The sequence below is a fragment of the Nannospalax galili genome, unplaced genomic scaffold, assembly GCF_000622305.1.
Source record: "Nannospalax galili isolate Female #2095 unplaced genomic scaffold, S.galili_v1.0 scaffold772, whole genome shotgun sequence".
Lineage (NCBI taxonomy): Eukaryota > Metazoa > Chordata > Mammalia > Rodentia > Spalacidae > Nannospalax > Nannospalax galili.
In genome coordinates, this window is record NW_008332097.1 from 3,274,642 (window position 1) to 3,301,116 (window position 26,475).

Consider the following 26,475-nt stretch of genomic DNA (forward strand, 5'->3'; position numbering starts at 1 on the left):
AAGATTCATTACATAATAATAAAGACCAATCCACCAGAAAAAACAAAGCAAGCCTAAATGTCTATGCTAACTACAAATAGGAAGAAAAAAAATTATAGAACTGAAAGGAAAAGTAAGTATATTTCACTATAGTCAAAGATCTCAATCCTATTAACACTATTAGCAATTTGTAGAACGACTAGACAGAAAATCCTGAGAGTACAGAACTCAACACCACCAACAATTAAGTATCTAATCAACATTTCTGGAACCCTCCACTCAATGGTGGCAGATCATACATTCAAAATGCAGAGAGAAATCTACCAAAATAAACCACAACCTCAGCTACATAACAAATCTTAACAAACTTAAAAGACTTGAGAGTACACAAATTATGTTCCCTAACCAAAAAGAATCAAACTAGAAATCAGTAACAGAAAGACAGCAGGAAAATCTTTAAACACTTAGAACCTAAGCAATATACTTCTAGTTAATCCACAAGTCCAAAACAAAGTCTCAAAGTTGGGGAGGTACTTCAGTCTATAAACTGCTTGCCACACAGCATAAGGACCCATCTTTAATCCCTAAAACCCACATAAAAAGCCAGGCATGGTTGGCACTTATAATCCCACAGCTAGGAAGGAGATAGGAGGATCTATGGGGCTCACTGTCCAGACAGGCTAGCCTAATCAGCAAGTTCCAGGTCTCAGTGAGAGATTCTGTCTCAAAAAACATGGTGGTGGAACAGCAAGGTAACTCAAGGGATAAAGGCACTTACCGCTAAACCTGAAATCCTAAATTCAATTCCTAGTGGAAAGGAGAACACAGACTCCCACAAGTTGTTCTGTGACCTCCACATATGCACCATGGCATGTGTATCTCATACACACACACACACACACACACACACACACACACACGCACACAAAATGATGACATCTCAAGGAAAAAATTTTAAATGAACTGAACTAAGTAAAAATAAACCATATCAAAATTTGTGGATACAGCCAAAGCAGTATGACAGAAAAAATTCACAGCACAACACACATACATTAGAAAAGTTAAAATTGATAAGCTAACCCTTCAACACAAGAACATAGAAAAAGAACAAAATAAAAATAAAAGCCAGCAGAAGGCAAGAAATAAAAAAGAACCAATCTCTAAGCCAGGCGTGGTGGCGCACGCCTTTAATCCCAGCACTTGGGAGGCAGAGGCAGGTGGATCTTGGTGAGTTCAAGGCCAGCCTGGTCTACATAGTCAGCTGGGGCTACAGGGAGACCCTGCTTCAAAAATACAAAAGGAAAAAAAGAAAAAAGAACCAATCTCAATGAAATTGAAAACAGGGGCTGGAGAGATGGCTCAGCAATTAGGAGCACTGACTGCTCTTGCAGAGGACCTGGGTTCAATTCCCAGCACCCACATGGCAGCTACGAACTGTCCTTAACTCCAGTTTCAGGGGAATCCAAAGCCCTCTTCTGACTTCTGAGGCATTGCACGACATGGGTGCACTCACATACATGTAGGCAATACACTCATACACATAAACTAAAAATAATAAAATTTTTTAAAAAATTGAAAACAGAATAGAAAAAAAACTATTTTAAAAGCATTACTTCAGTGATAAGACCAATAAAAATGATAAATCTATAGCTCAAAGAAAAGACATGAATGGTGAGTAACAAGAACGAAAAGAGGCTATCACTACAAACCCTGCAGATGCCAGAAGGCTAAGAAGGAAACTGAATGAAATGGGCCAATTATCAAAATCACAAACTACCATAACTCATCCAATAGGAAATAAAAGGCATGCAACACAACACACATATACGTGTGTGTATACATATAGATATACATATGAAAGAGACGAGGTCTCACTATGTAGCCCTAGCTGGCCCGTAACTCAATATGCGGACCACTGTGCCCTTAAAAAGACCCACTTGCCTCTGCCTCAGGAGTGCTGTGATTTTTAAAAGGTGTATATCATCATACCTGACCAAGACCTATACTTTTTAGTTAAACTAAATACACAATTCTTTTAGCAGAGCTAGGGATCTGAGCTAACAAAATAAGCAAGTGCTCTCCCACTGATCTACATCCTCAGCTTTTTAAAGCACAATTTTAAAACTATTAAAAAAAATTTATCTTCCAGGACAAGTGGCTTCATTAGAGAATTCTAACAAATATTTTTAGGGAAAATTACACTAATCCTACACAATCTTTTCCAAAAAATAGTATTTTCAATTCAGTTTATGAAGCTATAACCATTCTGACACCAAATTAGACAAAGTCAGTACAAAAAGAGGGAGAGAGGGAGAAGGGAGAGAGGGAAAAGGAGGGGGAGAGGGAAAGGGAGAGAAGATAAAACTGAAGGCCAACAGTCCTCATGAATGTAGATATAAATATCCTAACAAAATATCAACAAATAAAATTCAGAAGTACATGGGGCTAGATGTATGATTCAATGAAATAACACTTGCCTAGACTGTACAGGGCCCTGGGCTCAATCCCCAGCATGCACATAAAATTCAGGGGATAGAGAGTGGTTAAGGAGCATTTGCTGAGCAACCATGAGAACTGGATTTTGGATCCCAGTATGCATGTAACAAGCTAGAAGTCCACACAGGTCTATAACCCCAGCTCCAAGGGGAAGGACACACATATGCATACACACACACACACACACACACACACACACACAGATACAAACACACAAATATTTTAAAACAATTTCAGTACAGCAAGGCGTGATGGTACACATCTATAATCTCAGTACTCAGAAGGCAGAGACAAGAGGATCTTGTCTCTAAAACCAGTACAGGGCCAGGTGTGGAAAACGGGGTTATTCACTCTTACAACACTATAACACTGGAAACTTTAACTTGTGAAAGAGGAAAAAAAAATTTTTTTAAATATGCAGATCAGAAAGAAATCAATAAAAATGACCCTTATTTGCACATGGTATGGCTGTTTATACCTCCCCCCCAAAAAACTGAATTCATCTACAAAATCTCTAACAATAAGAGTAAGATACACATGTGTATGGATACAGTCATCAGGTAGATTTCAATGGTAATGTTTATCACCTCTACTAATCAACAAGACATAAATTTTTATGCTTCCTCCTCAAATATAACTCATTTTTTTAATTTGTTGATTTTTTTGTGTGTACATCACACAGAACATCCCAATCTTATTCATCTATATACCCACTTCCCAGATGGCACCCCAACTAGAGCCCTTTTACTCTGTCTTCCCTGATACTGTCTGCTGTGTTGTTGGCACACTCCCCCACCCCTCACCCCCGCTGTTCCCCTGTGCTTGTCCATCCAGTGAATCTAGTCAGCCTATCTAGATGACTTTGTTTTAGGAAGGTCAGCTGTTCCTCATCTAGCAGCAATTTAAAAAAAAAAAAAAAAAAAAAACACTCAAACCCAAGACACCTTTAGTCCCAGCACACAGGACAGAGGCCAGCAGATTTCTGTGAGCTCAAGGCCATCCTGGTCGACACAGAGAGAGTCCAGGAGAGCTGAGGCTACAGGGAGAATGTCTCAAAAAGACCAAAAAAAAAAAAATATATATATATATATATGGGGGGAGGTGGGATGGATATATACATATATAGAGATAGATATACATATATAGATATATATCTCAATTTCTTGAAAGTTAAAAAATATACTTCTAGGCAGGTGTGTTGTCGCATGCCTTTAATCCCAGCAATTGGGAGGCAGAGGCAGATAGATCTCTGTGAGTTTGAGGCCATCCTGGTCTACCTAGTGAGTTCTAGGAGGGCTGAAGCTACAGAGAAACCCTATCTCAAAAAAGACAAAAAAGAAAAGTGTGTGTGTGTGTGTGTGTGTGTGTGTGTGTATACATATATATATCTACATATGCATCAGTGGAGAACTCACTATGTTAACCAGGAAATATTTTAAACCAAATACAACTCAACCCTGTGAGATACAATTTAAATCATGAATAGAAGATGATATATATAAGCTGACCACATGCCTGTAAATAACCCCTCATCCAATCTCCTGTAAGTAACTTTAATTCACATGCTCATTTGTTTACAAAATAAATAAATATAACTAGAGAAGAACATAAAAGTAGAAAGGAGACCATCTGGGAAGAGAACAGGATCAGCAGGAGTGCAAGGGGAACCAGAGCGGGTAATTTGGAGGTGAATATGCTCAAAATATATTATGTACATGTATGATAATATAAAGAACCTCATTATTATATGAAATTAATATATGCTACTAAAAAACATATAAAAATAAACTGGCATCATGTTAGAAAGAAAGAAAAAGAGAGACAGACAGACAGACCAAAACAGAGGGAAAAGTAGGTGGGAAAAGTAAGGGACTAGAAAGATGATTCAGTGGTTAAGAGCACTGGCTGCTCTTACAGAAGACCTGTGTTCAGTTGCCAGCACCCACATGCTGGCTAACAGCCATCTGTAACTCCAGTTCCAGAGGATCTGATGCCCTCTCTGACACCTGCAGGCACTGCATGTCACAGGTGCACTTACATGCAGGCAAAACACTCATACACATAAAAATAATTTTAAGTTTTTTAAAAAAGAAAAGAAAGGGCTAGAGAGATGGCTTCACAGGTAAAAGTACTGGCTGCTCTGTTAGAGAACCTGGGTTAGACTGCCAACACCCACATGGTGGCTAACAAGCAGTCATAACTCCGGTTCCAGGGTATCCAATGCCCTCTCTGACCTCTCAGTACATTTCATGCACGCAGGTGCTGGATAGCTTTAGTTGTCAACTTGACACACTTGGGTAGAGGGGGAACCTCAGTTGGGGAATTTCCTCCATTGGAGTGGCCTATGGCCATGTCTGTGGGTTATTTTTTTTTATTTTTGAGTGATGTGGGAGGGCCCAGCCCACTGTGGGTGGTACCACCTCTGGGTCGGTAGTTCTGTATTGTGTAAGAAAGTGGGCTGAGTCACGTGTGCTAGTGCACACCTTTAACCCCTGCACTCGGCAGAGGCAGGTGGATCTGTGAGTTCCAGGCCAGCAGGATCTACATAGTGAGTTCCAGGCCAGCTGAGGCTACAAGGAGACTCTGTCTCCAAAAAAAAAAAAGCAAGCAAGGGCCAGGGGAGCAAGCCAGTAAGTAGTATTCTTCCATGGCCTGTGCTTCAGCTCCTGCCTCTAGGTTCCTACCATGGACTCCCTGATAAACTGTGCCCGGGAGATGTAAGCCAAATAAATCCTTTCCTCCCCAAGTTGGTATTGGTCACAGCAATCAAAGCCAGACCAGAACAGAAACTGAGTGTGGTGGTTTGAGTGACAATATCCCCCATAGGTTCCAAGTATTTGGACATTTTGTCCCCAATTAATGGTGCTATTTTGGGAGGCTTATAAGATGTCATGCTGAAAGAAGCATGTCACTGAGGGCAGGCTTACAGAGTTCTTAAGCCTTGCCAGATCTCCAGTCACACTATGCTTCCTGTGCCTGTTTGAAGATGTGAGCCTCTGCTTTCTGCTCCTGCTCCAGCCACCTCTGCCACCATGCCTCGGCATCATGCTGGACTCTTGCCCTTTTGGAACCATAAGCCAAATAAACTCTTACTTTTATAAGTTCCTTTGGTCATGGTGCTTCTATCACAGCAACAGAAAAGTAACTAATACAACACTCATATACATAAAATAAAAAATAATAAATATTATGGAGACAGAATGAATGAAGCTGGGTGCAGTGGGGCATAGCTTAGTTCCAGTTACTCAGGAAGTTGAGGCAGAAAGATCACATGTGCCCAGGCTTTGCAATATAGCAAGACCCTCTCTTAAAAACAAATCAACCAACCAACCAACCAAGTTGGCTGAATGCTTCAAGTTGAGGCCATCCTGGGATACATTCGGTGTTCAAGGTTGATAGCCCTGTCACAAAAAAAAAAAGAAAGAAAAAGAGGAAAAAGGGAGGGAAGGAGAAAAAAGAGATACTTTCTAGCACTTTGCTTAAGTCAACCTATCCCTGAAAACAAAATTTGCAAAGGCATTAAAAGAAAATTTAAAATTATAAGAATATTTCACTAATAAAAACAATATTCCTAAATATATATGTATGCATATATAGTAAAACATTAATAGACAAATTACACTTAAGTAATATGTTAATGTATTAGTCACTTTTCATTACTATGACAAAATACAGGAGATAAACAACTTCAGGGATGAATTATGTAGTTTGTTTCATGGTTTCAGGCCTCAGTTCCTGGTCACTTGGCTCCATTGCTATGGCCCTATGATAAGGCAGATCATCAGGACAGCAGCAATATGTAATAGAAGAGGCTGCTGACTTCACAGCATCTGGGCTAGAGAGAGACTGAGAGGAAAGTGCTGGGGATACTCTTTACAGGGATGTGACCCCTACCCAGTGACCCACTTCCTCCAACCAGGCCCCACCTCTTAGTTTCCCGACTTCTAATTAATACCATCAAATTATGAATCAATCAGTGGATTAATCCATTGATTAATCAGAGCCCTCAGACCCAATCACCTCTCAGTGACTGCACCAGCTAGAGACTAAGCCTTCAATGCATGAGCCCTCTGGGGAACACTTCATATCCAAACTATAACTATTATTATAAGCTATTAGTGACTTAAAAAAAGAGAGTGCCAGGCATGGTGGTGCACGCCTTTAATCCCAGCACTCGGGAGGCAGAGGCAGGTGGATCTTTGTGAATTCAAGGCCAGCCTGGTCTACATAGTGAGTTCCAGGCCAGCTGGGGCTACAGGGAGAACCTATCTCAAAAAGACTCCCCAAAAAAATGCATCAATTTATTTTAAGACTATAAGGTTGTTTATGGGGCTGGAGATATGGCTCAGCAGTTAAGAGCACTGCCAGATGACCAGGGTTTGGTCCCCAGCAACTACATGGCAGCTAATAACCATCCATAACTTCAGTTCCATTTCCTCTCCGGCCTCTGTGGGCACTGCACACATGGGTACACTTAAATGCATGTGAGCAAAACACTCACATAAAAAATTTTTAAAATAACATGATTGTTTTAATACCTGAAAATTAATGAATGCAATTTCTAATATTAAAAATTTTTTAAATCACATTATCAACTCAGTGTATACAGAAAGCACATTTGAAAAAACATCAAAATGTACTCATGGTAACTACACAAACTAGAAATAAAAAGAAACTGTTAAAAGCACTTGCAAAAACGTCCTTATATTTAGCTGCGAACTGCTAAAAGATTTTCCTCTCCAAACATAAATGAGTAAGGGTTCTTGCCACAACCTTTCTGATACATTGTATCAGAGGTCACAGCTAGCACATTAATATTTGAAAAGGAGAGGAGGGGAGGGGAGGGAAGAAGGAAGGAAAAAGACAGGGAGAGAAGAAAGGAGGGAAGGGAAGGAAGAGAAGAAAGGGAGGGCATGGGTTAGGAATGAAGAAGAGAGGGAATGAGAATGGAGAGGAAAAGAGGAAAGGAAATCTGTGCCATTCTCAGTTTCTACCTTTTTAGAGTTGATCAAATCTACCTCCTAAATTATACAGTAACTGTTTAACCCTTTGAGAAACCACCAGACTATTTTCAAAGCAGGTGCATCACTTTTGATTTCCAGGAGCAAGGTATGAGGTCTTCAATTTCACTATACCCTTACCAATACCAGTTACTGCCCTTCTTTTAACTATGGCCATTTAGTTTTCTAGTTTGGCATCGTTAGTTCTGATTTGCATTCCCCTAACAACTAATGTTGGCTAAAGTTACACATACATTAGAACTTGTATATCTTCTTTGAAGAAATGTCTATTCACATCACTTGCTCATTTTAAAATCAAGTTGCTTTTACTGTGTCTTAGTTTGTTCTTCATTGCTGTGATAAAACACTCTGACCACTACCAACTTGGGGAGGAAAGGTTTTATTTGTCTTACATTTCCCAGGTCACAGTTCATCAGGGAGCCCAAGCCAGGAACTCAGGGCAGGAACCTAGAGGCAGGAGCCAGAGCACAGGCCATGGAGGAACACTGCTTATAGGCTTGCTCCCCTGGCCCCTGCTCAGCCTTCTTTCTTATGCAATACAGGCCTACCTGCCCAGGGGTGGCACCACCCACAGTGGGCTGGGCCCTCCCACCATCACTCATCAAGAAGATGCCCCTCAGACATGGCCACAGGCCAGTCCAATAGAGGCAATTCCCCAACTGAGGCTCCCTCAACACAGGTGTGTCAAGCTGACACTAAAGCTATCCAGCACATACTGTTAAGCAAAAACCAGGACAGATATAGTACCGTATCTTTAGATCTATACAAATGCAGTCAAAAACTACATTTTGAGCTGGATGAGGTGTGGCTGTACACCCAGCTACCACAGAGGCTGAAGAACAAGAATCGCATAAGCCCAAGCATTCAAGACTATGGGTAACACAGCAAGAAAATATATAAAATAAAACAAAAACAGTAATAGGTCTATATTTGTGATAAATTTTGTTTGTTTGTGTTTGGAATGCCAGGCATTGAACCTAGGGTCTCATACATGCTAGACAACCGCTCTACTACTGAGCTATATCCAGAGCGTTCTTTTTACTTATTTTGAGACAGGGTCTCACTAAGCTTCCCAGGTTGGTCTTAAAGTCACTCAAATACAGTCAGCGCTTGAACTTCCAATCCACCTACTTCAGGCTCCCAACCTGCTGAAATTACAGGCCTTAACATCAGGCATAGCTTTTGGTCAATAAGGTTTTTTTTTTTTGTTTTTTTTTTGTTTTTTTTTTAATTCTAGAGCAGCTAGTGTTCTTAACTGCTGAGCCATCTCTCCAGCCCCAGGATATTTTTTTGTTTTAAGACAATGTTAAAAAAGAAAGCAAGACACAAAGTAAAACTGCATACAGATATCTAAATGGAACTGGATTAGAACAAACTATAAAGGAAATTTCTGGGCAAAATATTAGAAGTGATTTTATATATTATACATTGCTTTTTTAAAAATATGCTACTACTTTTACATTTTCCAAGTATAATGTAATATATGTATTTTCTAGAATCTGGGGAAAAAAACTTGCTATGTAGACCAATCTGGACTAGCACTTACAGAGATCTACCTGCTACTGCCTCTCAAGTGCTGGAAATTAAAGGTAAATCTTAACTTCGCTCTGTACTTCCCCAGCTTGCAAACTATTTCTCTTTCCCTCTCTTTTCTTTCTGTGTGTCCCGTGTATGGAACAACATCAACATATGAGTAGTCTGAGTACCTGTGCTGCATAGCTTTAGAGTCAACTTGACATACCTGGGTTAAAGAAGCCTCAACTGAAGAATTTCCTCTGTTGAACTGGCCTGTGGCTATATCTGTGGGGTATCTTCTTGATTGTTGATGTAGGTAGTTCCATACCTGCACAGGTGGGCCTGTGTTGTGTAAGAAAGCAAGCAGAGTAGGGGCCATAGGAGCAGGCCAGCAAGCAGAGTTCTTCCATGGCCTGTGCTCCAGCTCCTGTCTCCAGATTCCTGCCCTGAGTTCCTACCATGGGCTCCCTGATGCACTGTGACCCAGGAGATGTAAGATAAAATAAACCCTTTCCTCCCCAAGTTGGTATTGGTCAGAGTATTTTGCCCCAGCAATGGAGAAACAAACTAGGGCAGAAATTGGTACCAAGAGTGGGGTATTACTGTGACAGACCTAACGTTGGAGGATTGTAGAAGTGTTTGGAACTTTGGGTTGGGAAAGCCATTAAATGCTTAGAGTTTGCTACTGTGGAGCTTGGAACAGCTATGTTGAAAGAGTTGTGGACTATGGAGGCCTGTCTTGTGAAGCTTCAAAGGGAAGTGGAGACTATCAGGGATGTTTGTGTGATATTTTGAATTGAGAATCTGTGAGTTCTGATAGGCTGGGGCTGAAGAATCAGCTGTTACTAACAAGAGACCAACATCGTTGTGATGAAGTCTTCAGGGAGGTATTTCCTCAGGTCAGCTCATGGAGCGGATCCAAGCCTCTACCTCCAGGGAGGTATTTCCTCAGGTTAGCTCACAGAAGGGATCCGAGCCTCTATCTCAAGCTGGAAGCAGGACTTGGTAATGTGTAAGAGTCTCCTGCATGGTTCTGGTGTTGAAAGTGTAAAGGGGTCACAGAGAGCAGCTGAGGCTTTGCACTCTGAGAGGCCAGGAAAAGCCATTGGTGAAAGCGCAGCTTCAGTTGCAGTGAAGACCCCAGGACTGAAGAGGTCATGGAGAGAATCTGAGGCATTGCACCCCAAGAGGCAAGAAGAGGCCATTGGTGAGGATGTAGCCTCAGTTTCAGCCTGGCATTTTTGGAGATGCCAGGGCCATGGGACGACCACCAAGGACAGCAGTAGGTATGGGATGGAGCTGGCCTAGGTCTACAAGACGTGTTGTGTGAGCTGTGGACAGCAGTCAGAGAAGTGGAACTGCCAGAACCCTTTGGAGCCCAGTAGATCATGAGTGAATCCCAGTTGTCCAGTCTTGAGCTACTTTGCTGGACTTTGGTTTTGCTTAGGTGTGCCAAATTCTTCCCTTTTGAAATAAGACAGTGTTTGTTTTGGATTTTACAGAAGCCCACCCACAGTTAAGAGACTTTTAAAAAAGACTATGGACTTTTTAAGTGTTTGGATTTGGGGGGGCTGTGGGGCTTTTAAGGTTGTACTGTCTTATGTTGTGATAATATATCTTGGCAACAAGAATTGGAAAGGTTGTGGTTTAATAGTGATGTGTTTGTGTGTCAAGTTGACAAGGGGTCAATTGTGCTGGACAGCTTTAGTGTCAACTTGACACACCTGGGTTGAGGGAGCCTCAACTGGGGAATTGCCTCAATTGAACTGGCCTGTGGCCATGTCTGTAGGGCATCTTCTTGATTGTTGATGTGGGAGGGCCCAACCCACTGTGGATGGTGCCACCCCTGGGCAGGTGGGCCTGTGTTGCATAAGAAAGCAAGCTGAGCAGGGGCAAGCCAGTAAGTAGAATTCCTCCATCGCCTGTGCTCCAGCTCCTGCCTCCAGGTTCCTACCCTGAGTTCCTAACTTTGGGCTCCCTGACAAACTGTGACCCAGGAAATGTAAGATAAACCCCTTCCTCCCCAAGTTGGTATTGGTCAGAGTATTTTTCACAGCAATGGAGAAGCAAACTAGGACAGTACCCAAACAATGTTTAGTACAGTAGGGAAATTCTGATGTATAAAATAGAGCTGAACTATCAATTACCAGTTTTACTTTACATATCCAATTTACATCAATCCCACTTACTGTACTCTAAGTGGTACTCATATCTAATTCATTCATCATCTAATCTTATGTCCTCCTTTTTCTATGAGAGTCTCGGTAAGACAAGTTTAAGCAAGTTTGTAGTTTCTTCATATACAGGTCTGTCTTAAATGAGAGAGTATAGTCTAAAAAGATATGGAAAATAAGAACAGGTAAGGTTTGCTGTATTGCAGAAAAATGTGAAAGGCCTGGCTCAAATAAAATATTACTATGAACATGAATTCCATATACACATGTTCCAAAAGCTTCTATCTTAATATTCAGTTTTAATCTGATAATCTTTCTATGTGTGCAATAGGGTCTCACTATGAGACCTGCTATGCAGACCAGACTGGCTTCTAATTTGCAGTAATCATCCTGCATAGCCACCCAAGAGTCCTTTTTTGAATGGTTTTAAAGAGCCAAAGTATTGGGGCTAAGGATATAGCTCAGGTGGTAGAGTGCTTGCCTAGCAGGCGAAAGTCCTGGGTTTGATAGCCAATACCATATAAAACCTGGGTATGGTGGCAGAAACTTGCAATCCCAGCACTGGAGAGGTAGAGGCAGGTAGACAAAAGTTCAAAGTCATCCTGGTCTACACAAGAACCTATCTCATAGGAAAAAAAAAAAAAATCTCTTTATAAGAAATATACAGGAAACTTACATGGCCCAAACATAGCTTCATCCCAGACAAGACCAGAAAACATCTCCCTCAGGAACAAATGCTACCAAGAACAAACATAATCTTTGTTTACTGAAGATTAAGTTACCTAAAAGATGATTTCAAGTATACTGTATGAATCAGGCATGGGAGTGCATACCTGTAATTCCAGCACTCAGGAAGTTGAGGCAGGAGGATTGTGAGCTCAAGTCCAACCCAGGCTATAGAGCAAGATCCTGCCTAAAAAGAAAAGTGTACCATATAATAAAGATAAAGTAGATACTAAAATTTCATGGAGGTACCAAGGGCATATCACTAAAAAAGATGTTTATAAAAGATACAACAAATCATCTTAAAATGTATCTATTGTAAAACTACTATATATGATAACTGAAGACACCTTGAATATTAATGGAAACAGAATGGTTAGATTATGGCAAAAAATACTCTTTAAATATTATGTATCAATTAAAAAGAATAAAGTCGTATGGAAAAACCAGACAGAGCTGAGACATGCTGTTAAGGTAAAAGCCAGTTGCTGAACAGTATTAGCCTTTGTCCAAAGAATGGAAGGAAGAAGATACATTTCTCTCTATCCCTTCAACATTTCCTACACTCCTTTGCAACTTATAGTGTTCACCTTGCTTAATTATTCCAGAGCCTTTCATCGTTAGTTTTACCGACTTTTTTTTCTATAATATCTTCACAGACATGTTTCCTACATGATTTGTATCCTCTAACATTGTCCCACAGGATCCTCAAAATATGCAGATGCAGACACAAAGCTCATCTAGAAAGGGACTGTATGACATGGCATGGAGCCCTATGCTCCTGTACGTCACTTGGACAGAATCTGGAGATGGTGATCACCCAGAGTATCCACACTGAAACTGACTTTCAATTTTATCTGTAGATGTTCCTTCCTCTTCCTAACCAGCCATAGGTTTTTAAAAACCTATTACTGTGCTGGTTGCTTTTTGTAAACCTGACACAAACTCAGACACCTGGGAAGAGGGAACCTCAACTGAGAAATAGCCATCATATTGGCCTGTTGGCCTGCCTGTGGGGCATTTTCTGATTGCTGGTTGATAAAGCAGAGTGAGCAGTGCCATCCCTGGGCAGGTGGGCCTAGGCTGTACAGAAAAGTAGCTGAGCAAGCCAGAGGAAAGCAAGCCATAGTAAGCAGAATTCCTCTCTGGTTTCTGCTTCAAGTTTCTGCCTTGAATTCCTGCCTTGGCTTCCCTCAATGACAGACTGTAACCTGTAAGCCAAATAAACCCTTTCCTCCCAAGCTGGTTTTGGTCAGTGTTTTATCACAGCAACAGAAAGCAAACTAGAACACCTATACTGAAATCTAGCTCATAACATGGTTCCATACATAAGATACACAAAAAATATGTGTGGAGGGCTAACAATGAGTAAACTTAAAAGAGCAAGAAGTGAAATTTTAGGGAAACTAAAACACTCATTAAATGGGAAAACTGGAACCACAATATAGTCCTTTAAATTCTCTAACTCAACATTGTCTTTAGACCACCACCAGTTCTTAATATTCATCCCCTATTATTTTAAAAATACTTACTGTCTGTTTGGCATTGGTGCTATCCATGTGTTTAGTAAGGCCAGGGTTGACATCTGCAAATTCTACAGTTCTTCCTATTATCCAACAGAATGTCTTCTTACTAGGAAATACAATGTTTTATATACAAATTATAATCTTTTGAGAGAAGGTCTTATTATATAGCCCTGGAACTTGATACATAAAGCAGGCTGGGCTGAATTCACAGAGATCTATCCACTGGTCTCTGACTCATGAGTGCTAGAATTAGAGGTGTGCACCACCACACTAGCATTCAAATTATAGTCTCTCATTTTTTGAGTCAGGGTCTCCCTGTATCACCAGTTGGTCTGAAACTCATTATGTAAACCAGGCTGCCCTCAAACTCAGAGAGATCTGCATGCCTCTGTCTCCCAGGTGCTGGGGGATTAAAGGAGTGTGCCACCATACCTGGCCTCAAATTATAGTCTTAAATAGAAATCCAAAACAGACCAAACATTTCTAATATACATAAATGATATTTCAAATAAATTATGGCATAAAAGAACAGAAAGACCCCATTTGACACTAGAGAGGTGACTACCTTTTGAAAAGCGGTTTTTTTTGTTTTGTTTTGTTTTTTTGTCTTTTTGAGAAAGGGTCTCTCTGTAGCCCCAGCTGTCCTAGAACTCACTATGTAGACCAGGCTGGCCTTGAACTCACAAAGATCCACCTGCCTCTGCCTCCCGAGTGCTGGGATTAAAGGCGTGTGCCACCACACCCGGCCAGGAAAGGGTTTTATGAAGAGAAAGAACTAAGCATGTATTTTCTTCCATTTAAGTAGAATACTATCACAAAGTATCATAAAAAGAGAAAAAAAGATGTCCGTATTAATTTTGCTTCTTTTAGTTTGAAATAAAACATTCCTTGGACCAGGTGATGGTTTTGAGTGCCCATTCCCCACCCCAAATCCAAGCCCTTGGGTCTCCTTCTGTGGCTCTTCCCCCTAACTCTAGCTACCCAGTCCCACCTGCCCCCTATGCCTATGACTGGCCTACCTGCTGTTTTCACATTTGTTCAAGAGACTAAAAAAATGAGAACAAAATCAACAAAAATGTGTGGCATTTTGTAGCCCTAGCTGACCTGGGACTTGCCATGTAGACCAGGCTGGCCTTGAACTCACAGAGATCCGCCTGCCTCTGCCTCCCATGTGTTGGGACTAGAGGCGTGCGCCACCATGCATGGTGGCATTTTTTACTTTTTATCTCATTTTAGTTTTACAAATAAATGATAACAAAACCTAAAAGCAAATTGTCAATGAATGCTAAAAGTAGTATTAGGTGCAAGGCTGGTAGAATTGAGCTTGTTTAGCTAGGTATGGTGGCTCACACCTATAATTCCATCACACAGAAGGCTGAGGCAGAGAATCAAAAATTTAAGACCAGCAAGGCATGGTGGTGCACACCTTTAACCTCAGCATTCAGGAGACAGAGGTAGGCAGATCTCTGTGAGATCGAGGCCAGCCTGGTCTACGTGGCAAGTCCCAGGTCAGCTAGGGCTACAAAAAGACCCTGTTTCATAGAACTAAAAAAAAAAGTTGGAGACCAGTCTGGGTTACATAGTGAGTTTGACTCCAGATTGGGCTATGTAGTGAGACTCTATCTCAAACCTTCACTTAAAAAAGGGGGAGAAGCTGGGCATGGTGGCGCATGCCTTTAATCCCAGCACTTGGGAGGCAGAGGCAGGTGGATCTCTGTAAGTTCAAGGCCAGCCTGGTCTACATAGTAAGTTCTAGGACAGCTGGGGCTACAAGGAGACCCTGTCTCAAAAAGATAAAAAAAAAAAAAATAGGGGGAGAAAACAGAATGACAGATTTTATTTTAGGTGCTATTTACCATAACTGATTATTTCAGGGCTAGAAGTAGCTCAGTGGTAGCATGCTTACCTAGCATGTACAAAGCCCTAAAGGCCCTGCAAGTTTGATCTCCAGAACAAAAAAAACTACTTAAAGAAGTTTTAGAGTTTTGAATATAAAATATTCCCAACAGGCTCATATGCTGAAGGGTTGGTCCCTAGCTGGTGCTATTTTGGAAGGTGGTAGAAAATTTAGGAAGCATTGCTTAGCAGAAGAGGAGGTAGGTCACTAGGGGCATGTCATTTGAAGGGTATCTTGTCCCTGGACCCTTTCTGTCTCTCTCTCTGCTTCCTAGCTCCATGAAGTGAGCAACTATTTCTGCCCTGTACTCCAGCCACCAAGCTGTCCTGCCTCACCAAAGGCCTGTAGCAGTGGAGCCAGCTAAAACCTTGAAAACCATGAATCAGGATATAATAAACCTGAGTCAGACATGGTGATGCACACCTCTAATCCCAGCACTGGGGAGGAATTCATAGTGAGTTCCAAGATAGGTATGGCTATAGGGAGACCCTGTCTCAAAAAGACTTAAAAAAAAGGTATAATAAACCTTTCCTCTCTTAAACTGTTTCAATTAGGTACATCAGTCATGAAAAGTCTGAATAACGTGTTTGACTACAAGAAAAAGAGATGGTTTAACAGAGAAAGCAAATCTTCATCTAAGAGAGGTAATCAATAAAATCTCAAATAGAGGGGCTGGAGAGATAGCTCAGTGGTTAAGAGCACTGACTGCTCTTGCAGAGGACCCGGGTTCGATTCCCAGCACCCACATGGCAGCTACGAACTGTCCTTAACTCCAGTTCCAGGGGAATCCGAAGCCCTCTTCTGACCTCTGCGGCACTGCATGACACGGGTGCACTCACATACATGCAGGCAATACACTCATACACATAAAATAAAAATATTTTTAAAAATAAAATACAATAAAATCTCAAATAGAAACCTTGAAAATTTAACTGAATTAATTACACTATACAATCAGTTATCAACTGAATCCCTTGACAAAATGGCTTTATTGGATCTTTATAGTTCTACAAGTTAGGAGAAAAATGGATACTTTGTACTCCCCAGTGACTGTCCATACAGCATATCCATTCCCCCACTAGGTACTATGCATGTATCGTTCATATATCATATTCTGTGCAGATATATTCATGTATCTGTGCAAATATCATGTTCATTTCCCCTACTAAATCACTTCTTTCCTCCTAATCACCTTACCAAAAAAGCCTCTTCCTTCCTTACAAATTCTTAGAAGTTCCAATTCCAACTGGAAGAACTGTCCGGAAATTTTATTTCCCCAATGCACCTAGAATTGATAAACCACCAGAATTCTGAACTCAGAGGGATCAAACTCCTACAATTTCCTATATATTATTTCAAACTCTTAAAAGTAGCTTACATTTGCTGTTTCAACTTCTGCTTGTCTCCCTGACCGAAAGCAATGCCCCTCTCTCCCCACCTACAATATGTACACTAGTCCTTCCTTATTCTCAATTCCATTTTCTTTGGTTTCCATTACTTGCAATCAATAGTGGTCTGAAAATATTAAATGCAAAACTCTAGAAATAAGCAATTCTTAAGTCCTACATTGTGCATCATGAGGATTATTTGAAAACACACACTGTCATACCTTGACAGTGAGTCTGACTGATAACTGAGATAACTGTCAAATGGCTGACGGGCAGGCAGCATATCTGTAGAGCAAATATGCTGGAAAAAGGAATGGTTCACACACTAGGGGTTAGGAGCAGGATGGCACCATATTCATCACACTACTCAGAATGTCCTCTGGAAGCGAAATGTGCTGATGTACACTTGTGATCCTGGCACTCCGGAGAGAGGCAGGAGGATCACTGCAAGTTTGAGGTCAACCTCAACAAGTCAAGCCAGGGCTACACAGCAAGAACCTGTCTAAAAAAAATAAATAAAGAGTGGCTCTTCAGAGTTCAATGGAGGACAGTAATAGCCTACCACTTTATCACAGTGCCTACATCCTTAACCTCCTCCTCACATAAGGCTTTATCAGCGCAAGATCAAAGATGAGGATGAGCCTTCAAAAGTTTATTTTGGGGGCTGGAGAGATGGCTCAGTGGTTAAGTTGTTCTTGTAGAAGACCGGGGTTCGAATCCCAGCACCCACATGGCAGCTAACAACTGTCCGTAACTCCAGTCCCAGGGGATCTGACAGCCTCTTCTGGCCTTCACGGGCACTGCATGACACAGGTGCACTTACATGCAGGCAATACACATATACACATAAAATCAAAAATAAATAAATAAATTTTTTTAAAGTTTATTTTGAGACCACATTCATATAACTTTCATTATCGTGTGCTGTTAGAACTATTCTACTACTTTCTATTTTTTTATTAGTTGTTCATCTCTTACCACACCTAATTCATAAATTACACTTCATCATATGCAGGAAAACCATATACTAGGGAAGTATTCTACCAAAGCCATCCTCCAGTCCAAGTCCCTTTTTTTTCAACAATATGCATTATTTCCACATGGTTACCTCCATCTATACTTCTAGTTTTTTTGTTTTTGTTTTGTTCTGTCTTGGTGGTTCTAGGGATTGAACCCAGGACCTACACATACTAGGTAACATACTTCCAGTGACAGTCTTCCCTTTTCTCAAGACAGGGTCTCACATAACCCATGCTGACCTTGAACCTGCTATGGAGCAGAGATGACTTGTTCTGTTTTGTTTTGTTGTTATTGTTGTTTTGAAACAAGGTCTTACTGTGTAACCCTGGCTGGCCTGGAACTTGTTATGTAGACCAGGCTGGCCTGGAACTCAGAGATCTGCCCACCTCTGCCTCCTGAGTGTTGGGATTAAAAGTATGCGCCACTACACCCAGCCAGCAGAGATGACTTTGAACTCCTGATCTTGCTGTACTTCCCAATGCTAGAAGGGATCATAGGCACAGCTTCCAGTTAGTATTCCTGATATATTACATATCTAAAATCATTTCAATGCTTATGTTTCATATGCATACTTTACCACCTCTGGACTTAGTAATATAATTTTTTTTTTTTTGTCAATCTCATAAGATGCTTCCAGCCCCTACCAGTGGCTCAAGCCATATATTTAGCAAAATAATCCTTGGTTCCTTACTTCCACTACCTACTCTCCCTTTTATTTTTTTTAATATTTTATTTATTATTTTTATTTTATGTGTATGAGTGTATTGCCTGCATGTAGGTAAGTGTACCTGTGTCGTGCAATGCCCAAGGAGGATAGAATAGGCCTTCAGATCCCCTGGGACTGGAGTTACGGACAGTTGTTAGCTGTCATGTGGGTGCTGGAATTTGAACCTGGGTCTTCTGCAAGAACAACCAGTCTTCTTAATCGCTGAGCCATCTCTCCAGCCCCTCTACTCTCCCTTTTAAACCTATCATTTAACCCTGTCTTTTTTTCATACAGATATACCCTCATTTCCTCCATTTCCACTACAGCCTTTAAATCACACCTTCAACCTCCTTCGTTTCTCCTTTCTTATTTTTTTTAAGCTTTTCCATTTACATATTTTGTGTGTGTACTATATATATATATATATATATATATATATATATGGGTGCATACATGCCGTGCATGTATGGGTGCATACATGCCGTGGTGCACATGTGGAAATCAAGGACAACTTTCAGGAATTAATATTCTCTTTCCACTATACATGGGTTCTGGGGATCAAACTCTGGTCATCAGGCTTGGCACTAAGTGCCTTCATCCAATGAGCCATCTTGCTGGCCCCTTCCTTCTTATTCCATTATTTATTCCCTAACTAGACTTTGAGATCATGAAAATAAGGTATATTCTGTATACACCTTACATCAGTAGAATGCTTTGTACATAGAAGCCTTTTAATAAATATGGAGTAAAGAAAAAAGATACCTCTACATATAAAGTTTGGTACTATCTGCAGTTCCAGGCTTCCATTAGGGCCTTGGAATGTATCCCCTGTGGATAATGGGGACTACTCTACTGGTTATTCTCCAGCTGACCCCTTCAGTCTAGCTCATGAGTCCTTCTCTTCTGCTCACTCCCCTTCCATGCTGTGGCTCCTCCTGGCTTCTGCTCCCAGCCCTTTGCTCTACACACTTTTTTTTATTTATTTGTTTTTTTGTTTTTGGTCTTTTTGAGACAGGGTCTCCCTGTAGCCCCAGCTATCCTGGAACTCACTATGTAGACCAGGCTGGCCTCAACTCACTGAGATCTGCCTGTCTCTGCCTCCCAAGTGCTGGGATTAAAGGCATGCACCACCACGCCCGGCTCTACACACTTTTTTTAGGTTTATCCAAGCTCATGGCTTCAACAGCTATAACTGACTCCAGCAGGAATTCTCTCACAAATAGTGTTAACTACCCAACATAGCCACATGGATATTCCATGGGTACTTAAATGTAAAAGAAAACTTCCAATGACTCTATACCTTTCAACATCAAGGTCTACTTCCTTGGTAATGCATTCAAGGGCTTCCATGACCTGGTCCTTCACCTTACCAGGGGCTCCTCTTTCCCTAATTTACATAGTCTCTACTCCACCTGTATCTAAACATTTGTTTCTATCACAACGTAAACCAGTAACATATATGCCTCACACATGCTCAGCCCAGAGGTTCCTCTACATGACCCCAACAAAGCCAAACTTCTTTGCTCAATTAACTTTCTTTCAGGAAAGTCATCCACTCTCCCTAATTTCAGCTCAATTCCTAAAGCACCCTAGGCATACTTTTATCTTAATACTTTCATATTTACTTAGACTACCACTATATAAGCAGATATGTATATTATTTATATGTTATATGCTACCATATGCCAAATTTTTTTCTAAAAGTTTATTTAAAATAGTAAACATACCATTTCAGGATCTGGAATACTCAGGTCCATAATACAGTCTCTTTCCCACAAATAAAGTATCTACAAAAATAAATTAAGAATGACAAGGGATATTCATCTGCCCCAAACTCCTTCACCCCCCTTAGCCCATCAGGGGACTGTTTCCTGAGCACTAGCCATATAAGTGGGATCACATAAGCCAGGGAAAGCCTCTAACATGAGACTCTAAGTAAGCAAGCCTGTGCTACCAGGGACCAGGTTCCATCCTTTGCAGTAGGAACAATGAAGCCTAATTCATAGACTATAAGTACAGGAAAGGCCCAGCTTTGGGCAAGTTCCCACAAAAGCTCCTAAGGGCCACCTCTATTATACAATTTCCATCATATGATCTTATGAACCAATAACTTTCCCCCTACAGGCTACTTCTGGGATTTGAACTCTCAAAAGTCTTACTAATAACAGGAAAACTGAATAGATGGAAACTAGATGTCAAAGAATATTTTTTACTCAAGCTCCAAACTCATTAGATATAATGTCTCATTTCTTTCTCTATAAGTCCTCAAATTACTATTTAATTCCTTTTGTTGTTGTTGTTGTTGTTTTGATCTTTTTGAGACAAGGTCTCCCTGTAGCCCCAGCTGGCCTGGATTCACCTATGGAGACCAGACTGGCCTTGAACTCCCAGAGATCCGCCTGCCTCTGCCTCCTGAGTTCTGGGATTAAAGGCATGCACCACCATGCCCAGCTTTAAATTTTTAAGATGTTTAAGCTGGGCGTGGTGGTACATGCCTTTAACCCCAGCACTCGGGAGGCAGAGGCAGGGGCCTCTGGCAGAGGCCAGCCTGGTCTACATAGTGAGTTCCAGGCCACCTGGGGCTACAGGGAGACGCTGTCTCAAAAAGACAAAAAAATTAAAAATTAAAATTTTTAAAAGATGTCTCATGCAAATCAGATCATATTTTTAAGAGACTTGATTTAGTCAGGTGTAGGGGTGCATGTCTTTAATCCCAGCACTCAGAAGGCAGGGGCAGGGGAAATCTAGGCCAGCCTGGTCCACACAGTGAATTCCAGGCCATCTAGGGCTACAGGGAGACCCTCTCTAAAAAAAAAAGAAAAAGAAAAAAGAAGAAAAGACTCAATTTGCATCTTTCCTTTATTATACCTTAAACCAATACACAGTGAAATGACAAATAAGCAATTACAATGTCTTTAAGAGAACACAGAGTCCTAAGAAAACATGAGGCTTATGAAACCCAGACTTGCATCAAAGGGATCTTTATTAATAGAGTACCCACACTGAGACCTGAAAGACAAGTATGAGTTGACAAACAGAAGTAGAGGGAACCAGGAAAGTAAAGATGTATTCAAGACAGACAAAGGCTGAGATTTAAAGAACCTGGCATCTTAAGGGAAAAACGCAAGCAACAGAATAAGACTAGCTCACTGAAAGTCAAGGGACAAAGGAAAAGAGAGATGAAGTTAAGTAAAAGTGAAAATTTAAGGATCCTGACAGCGTAGTTCAGACTTATCAGAAAGGTAATGAAAAGCCAAAAACAAAAATCAAAAAAACCAAAAACCCCTGCAGATAAGTTACTTGCTCAAACATTTTAGATTACTCTTGACTACAGTGGGGAAAAATGGAAGCAGGATGGTTAACCATCTTGCTTCCAGGATAACCAGCTAGGAAGCTATTCTAGCAACCACGGGAGAGGATGCTGACTATGGAATACAATGGTGGCCCTGAGGAGAAAGAAATATCCAAGAGATTATTTGAGAAGGGCTTCAAGGAAGCTCAGTGAACCATCACAATGTAAAAAGAAAGAAAATATATGAAATGGCCCATGTTTCTGCCAAGCAGTGTATACTATTTGCTGAATTCTTACCACGCATGCACCATCTTGTTTCATCTTCCCAGAGAAGAGAAAGAAAAGAGGCCGTTTGATTTACTTTTTTGATCAGAGGATTGGGAAAGTTATGATGACTACAGCTTTGGAATATGTGTTTGAAGTACTGAAAGAACATCCAAATGGACATGTCATGAAGCTATAAGTCCAGCTACCAAAAAAGAGCTTTCAAAATTACAGAATTATCAGCAAATACATTGGAAATGGCAGGAAATGATTTTGGAAATAAAGTATCTGTCATTCATGCTGAAAGCTATTTCATACCTACGTTCCTATAGAGTGCTGAGAATGGTTCTAAGCCAAAAAAAGCAAGATTCAATCCCAGCCTTCAAGAAGCTCCCAGTTGATGGAGAAGGTTGAGTGATACAGAGCTAAGCACATAGGAAGACTTCAAGGCAAACACCACCTCCACCTCAAAGCTGTGTTAACAGAAAGCTTAGAGGTAAGAGGACAGGAAGAGAAGGTTCTCCAGATACAAGACCTAAATTCAAAGACAGAAGGGACTTAGGGGGCTGTTGCTATTGTTTGGTTTGGGGTTTTTGGGGGATTGGGGTTTTTTGAAATGCGTTCTCAATATACGCCCTGACTGGCATGGAACTCAGAGATTTGCCTGCCTCTGCCTCCCAAGGCCTGGGATTAAAAGGAGGTGCTACCATATGCAGCATCTAGAAAGGAATCCTCTAAATGCCTTGCTTTACAACAGAAAAATTAAATACTATTCGCTCAATCTCCCAAACAAATTCTTAAATTTAACAAACAAAGCATTTATTAAATGTGCTATAAGAAAGATGGGGGAATTCCTCACACTAAATATTAAAGCATACTTGAAAGTAACATAATAAAATTAAATGATATACCTACAAAGAACTATAATGAAAAGCCTAAAGTCCAGAAATTATCCTAACATATACTTACTATAACTTAAATGTAACTGAAATATTTCTAAAATAAGATAAGAATGGTGGTTCATGCCTATAATCTCAGGATTTGGGAAGTGAGGAAGACTGCCACAAATACTAAGTTCAGGGCCAGCCTAGGCTACCCAATGAGTTCCAGGGCAGCCTGAGCCAGAAAACCTATTTCAAAAAGCCAAAAAAAGGGAGGGAGGGAAATAAACTATTAATTCTTATCAAGAGCAAGGCTCTGGATCATCCTCACCTACATAGTGAGTTCAAGGTCAACAGGGGCTACCAGATACCTTGTATCAAAAAGAAAAAGCCAGGTGTAGTGGCACATGCCTTTAATCCCAGCACTCAGGAGGCAGAGGCAAGTCTCTGAGATAAAGGCCAGCCTGGTCTACATATCAAGTATGATTGACAGCTGGGGAGACCAGATCTCAAAAGACCAATAAAAAAAGATAGGACTAAATGATCCACATTTAGAACAATGATGTGCCCACCATCATTCTAGGGAGGTTTACTGAACCTGGCACACAGGAACCAGCTTCAGTAAGCACAACAATGTGGATTCTTTGATCCAGTAATTCTACAGACTAGTAATCATAAAACCGGAGCTGACAAACTGGGCTTGATGGCACACGCCTTTAATCCCAGCACTCAGGAGGCAGAGGCAGGCAGATCTCTGTGAGCTCTCGGGAGGCCAGACTGGTTTACATAGTGAGTTCCAGGCCAGCTGGGGCTACAGGGAAACCCTGTCTCAAAAAGGCCAAAAAAAAAAAAAAATCTTAAAAAATTAAAATAAAATACACCTACACTGATATTAGCCTTCACTGTATAGAAGACACATGTCATAGCCATAACTTAAGGCCATGTTTCTATGAAGTTCAGTACTATCACTTTCTCCCTTCAGAGGACTAAAGTCAACAGGTGCACAAACTGCTATCACTAAGTACTGCGTGCTGATTTGTGGAGAGAGGTGTGTTACTGTTTTATAGGCTGGTCTTTTCTCATAAACTAAATCGTGGCCTCCAAGCAAAGGAGCAGCAGCCATTTCTTTCCACCATCTCCACCACTGGAGCCCCCCTAATCCTCGCAGAACATTTAAAGAATAAATACGTTGGCATGATAACCGAAATCTAACTTAATTTCTGACCTTTAATAAAGCAGAACGACAAAAAGAAAATTAAACCACACTTATCAAAGCACAGAAACACATGTTTACGTTTCTTAAAGCATGTGATAATTCATTCTTTCAGGGAAAACTGAAAGATGGTTAAAACGAGTAACCGAGAGCAAATTTGAAAGAAAACAGTGGAAGTCCTTTTTTAAAGGAATAAAGGACAACGTATTAAAAATAAATAAGTGGCTGCAGAGAGGCAGCCACAAATCATTGTTTTCTAAGAGGCCAGGTTCATCTCCGGGATTTTCTTCTCGGAGCCCAACCAATCCCCACCGTTTCTGAGTTAACCAGTCTCCAGGCAAGCCGCGCATCCTGATTGGCTGGAAGATGTCGAGTAGCAAAAGCAGCCAATCCTTCTCTAAGTCAGAACTGTGCTATGGAGACATTACAACCACCGCACGGCAAGAATGTGTACAAACCTGTCAGCGTCGCAAATATCGGCTCCGACTCCTAAAGACAGATGCTGGAAAGACTCTGTAAACCCAGCTGGTCCTCACTCTGATCTGGAATCTACTTTTTTTTTTTTTTAATTCCTCTGGCCCTCTTATGAGGGGGAATCAAAGTGTAGTAACCAAAAGCGCAGGAGGGGTAAACTCTGCCCTGGGATGACTCCCTCTCCAAGCAAGATTCGCAGAGCTGGAACTGCGTCTCCAAGAGAGAAAGGGCTGGAGGAGGGTCCCAAGGAGGGGGAAAAGTTGCGAGGGGGCTGGGGAAAAGGCGGGTCGCGGGCGCACAGGTCCCGAGGGAGGCAAACGTCCCTACACAGTGGCTGAGCGGGGACAGCGTGTGTGCGGATGGGAGGAGGTGCGTAAATAAACAGCTCTCGGAGCACCGAGGGCTCGGGCAGGCGGCCTCGAGTTCCCAGAAGGCTCGGCCTAGGAAGCGGCGGAGTGCTCGCCGGGGCGCGAGGTCGGCTCCCCGCAGGAAGACACCGGGGTGCCGGAGGGGTGTGTCCGCGGCCTGGAGGCTCGCCAGGCGCTGAAGGCCGGGGAAGCGGCCGCGGCGCCCGCCTTCACCCGGCCTCGGGCCGTGCGCCAGGGCCCGCCTCCCGCGACGCCTCATTTCCCTTCCGTCCGGCTCCCCGTCCGGCTCCCGGCCCGGCTCGCTCAGCCGCTCGCCGCCGCCGCTGGCCCTCCGCACTGGCTCTGCGCCCCGGGACCTCCCCTCGCGCCCCCTCGGGGCCCTCTCCCCCTCCCCATCCCGGTTCCCGTCTCTTGCCTCCCTCCCTACAGCCTTTACCTGCTTCTGAAGCTGGAGCCGGGCGTCGAGGCCCAGGCCGCGTCGTCGAGTGAGCGCCGCGGGTCCGCAACCCTTTCCCGCCGCCGCCACTGCGCTCTCCGGCGCGACGTGGGGTGCAGAGCAGCTGCGGCCGCGGGAGGGGGAGACGCGGCGAGGGCGCCCAGCGGGGATACACTGCCGCTCTCAGTCCGGCCAGGGAAGAGCAGCCTAGCCGGAGCCCGCCGCGCGCAGGAGCCCGCCGCGAGAGGGCGGGTGGGCGGCCGCGTGGGGAGGGGTCTCGCGGCGACCACAATGGCTGCCACGTCGCCAGGTGGATCGCAGCCCTCCGCCCCCGCCCTGCTCGCGGCCACTACCTCTGCCGCTCGGTTCCCGGAGTCCCCCCTGGGCGCGTCTGCCCGCACCGCGTGGCCCGCCTCGGCCTCCCGAGCCCGCGGGTGCTTAGCTCGCCCGCTCCAGGAGGAGACGCGGGGCCGCGGCCTGGAGGGCGGCGTAGCCTGGACCCGAGGGCTGTTCCGGAAGCCCGCGGTGCTTCCCTCACCCCGCTCCAGTCGGGCTCCGGGAAAGGCGGGCGCGGGTCCCCACGCGGCCGCACGGGGCCCGGAACTGTGCCAAAACGAGCGCTCGGGTGCGCTGCGGCCGGGTCGAGCCCTCAACGGCGCTCTCTCCAGGCCGAAAAGCAAAACAAACACAAGGTCGACCTGGCCAGGGCGGGCGAGGGAGGAACTGGGAGCTGGGCCGGGCTGCAGCTACGAGGTCGGCGGGGCGAGGCGACGGCCCCCGCGCTGCCCCACCGGGGCCGCTCGCTCCTGGCCGACCCCGCGGGAGACAAAGGGCTAGCGGCCGCCGAGACCGGACGGAGGCTGCCGGCTCCCAGCCCACGCCCGCAACGTGCGGTCGGAGCAAGCTGGCCCGAGCCCAAAAGCGCGAGCTGCGGCGGCCTTTGCCCCTGTGGAACTGGAGTTTTCAGGTGCCAAGAAAAAGCAACATGTTCTTTCCCCTCCTCCGATCCTGGATTATTAGCCCGTCCCCTAAGCCTGCTCCATGTTTTTCCACCCCCTAAACTCTGACTTCCCTGTTTTATTTGTTCTGTGTTCTGACATGA

General features: G+C 42.9%; 1 protein-coding gene across 4 annotated transcripts in view; it reads right to left on the minus strand.

Moving 5' to 3' along the window:
* Positions 1–25,482, minus strand: part of N4bp2 (NEDD4 binding protein 2) — a 108,227-nt gene extending 82,745 nt beyond the window's left edge. For all 4 annotated transcript variants that reach the window (XR_003848581.1, XR_003848580.1, XR_003848578.1 and 1 more), the window contains exons 1-2: positions 25,374–25,482; positions 13,441–13,540 (exon numbers count right to left, since the gene is read on the minus strand). The gene's annotated coding sequence lies outside the window, so the exon portion shown is untranslated. The remainder of the gene's footprint in view (positions 1–13,440; positions 13,541–25,373) is intronic.
* Between the last annotated feature and the right edge of the window lie 993 nt (positions 25,483–26,475).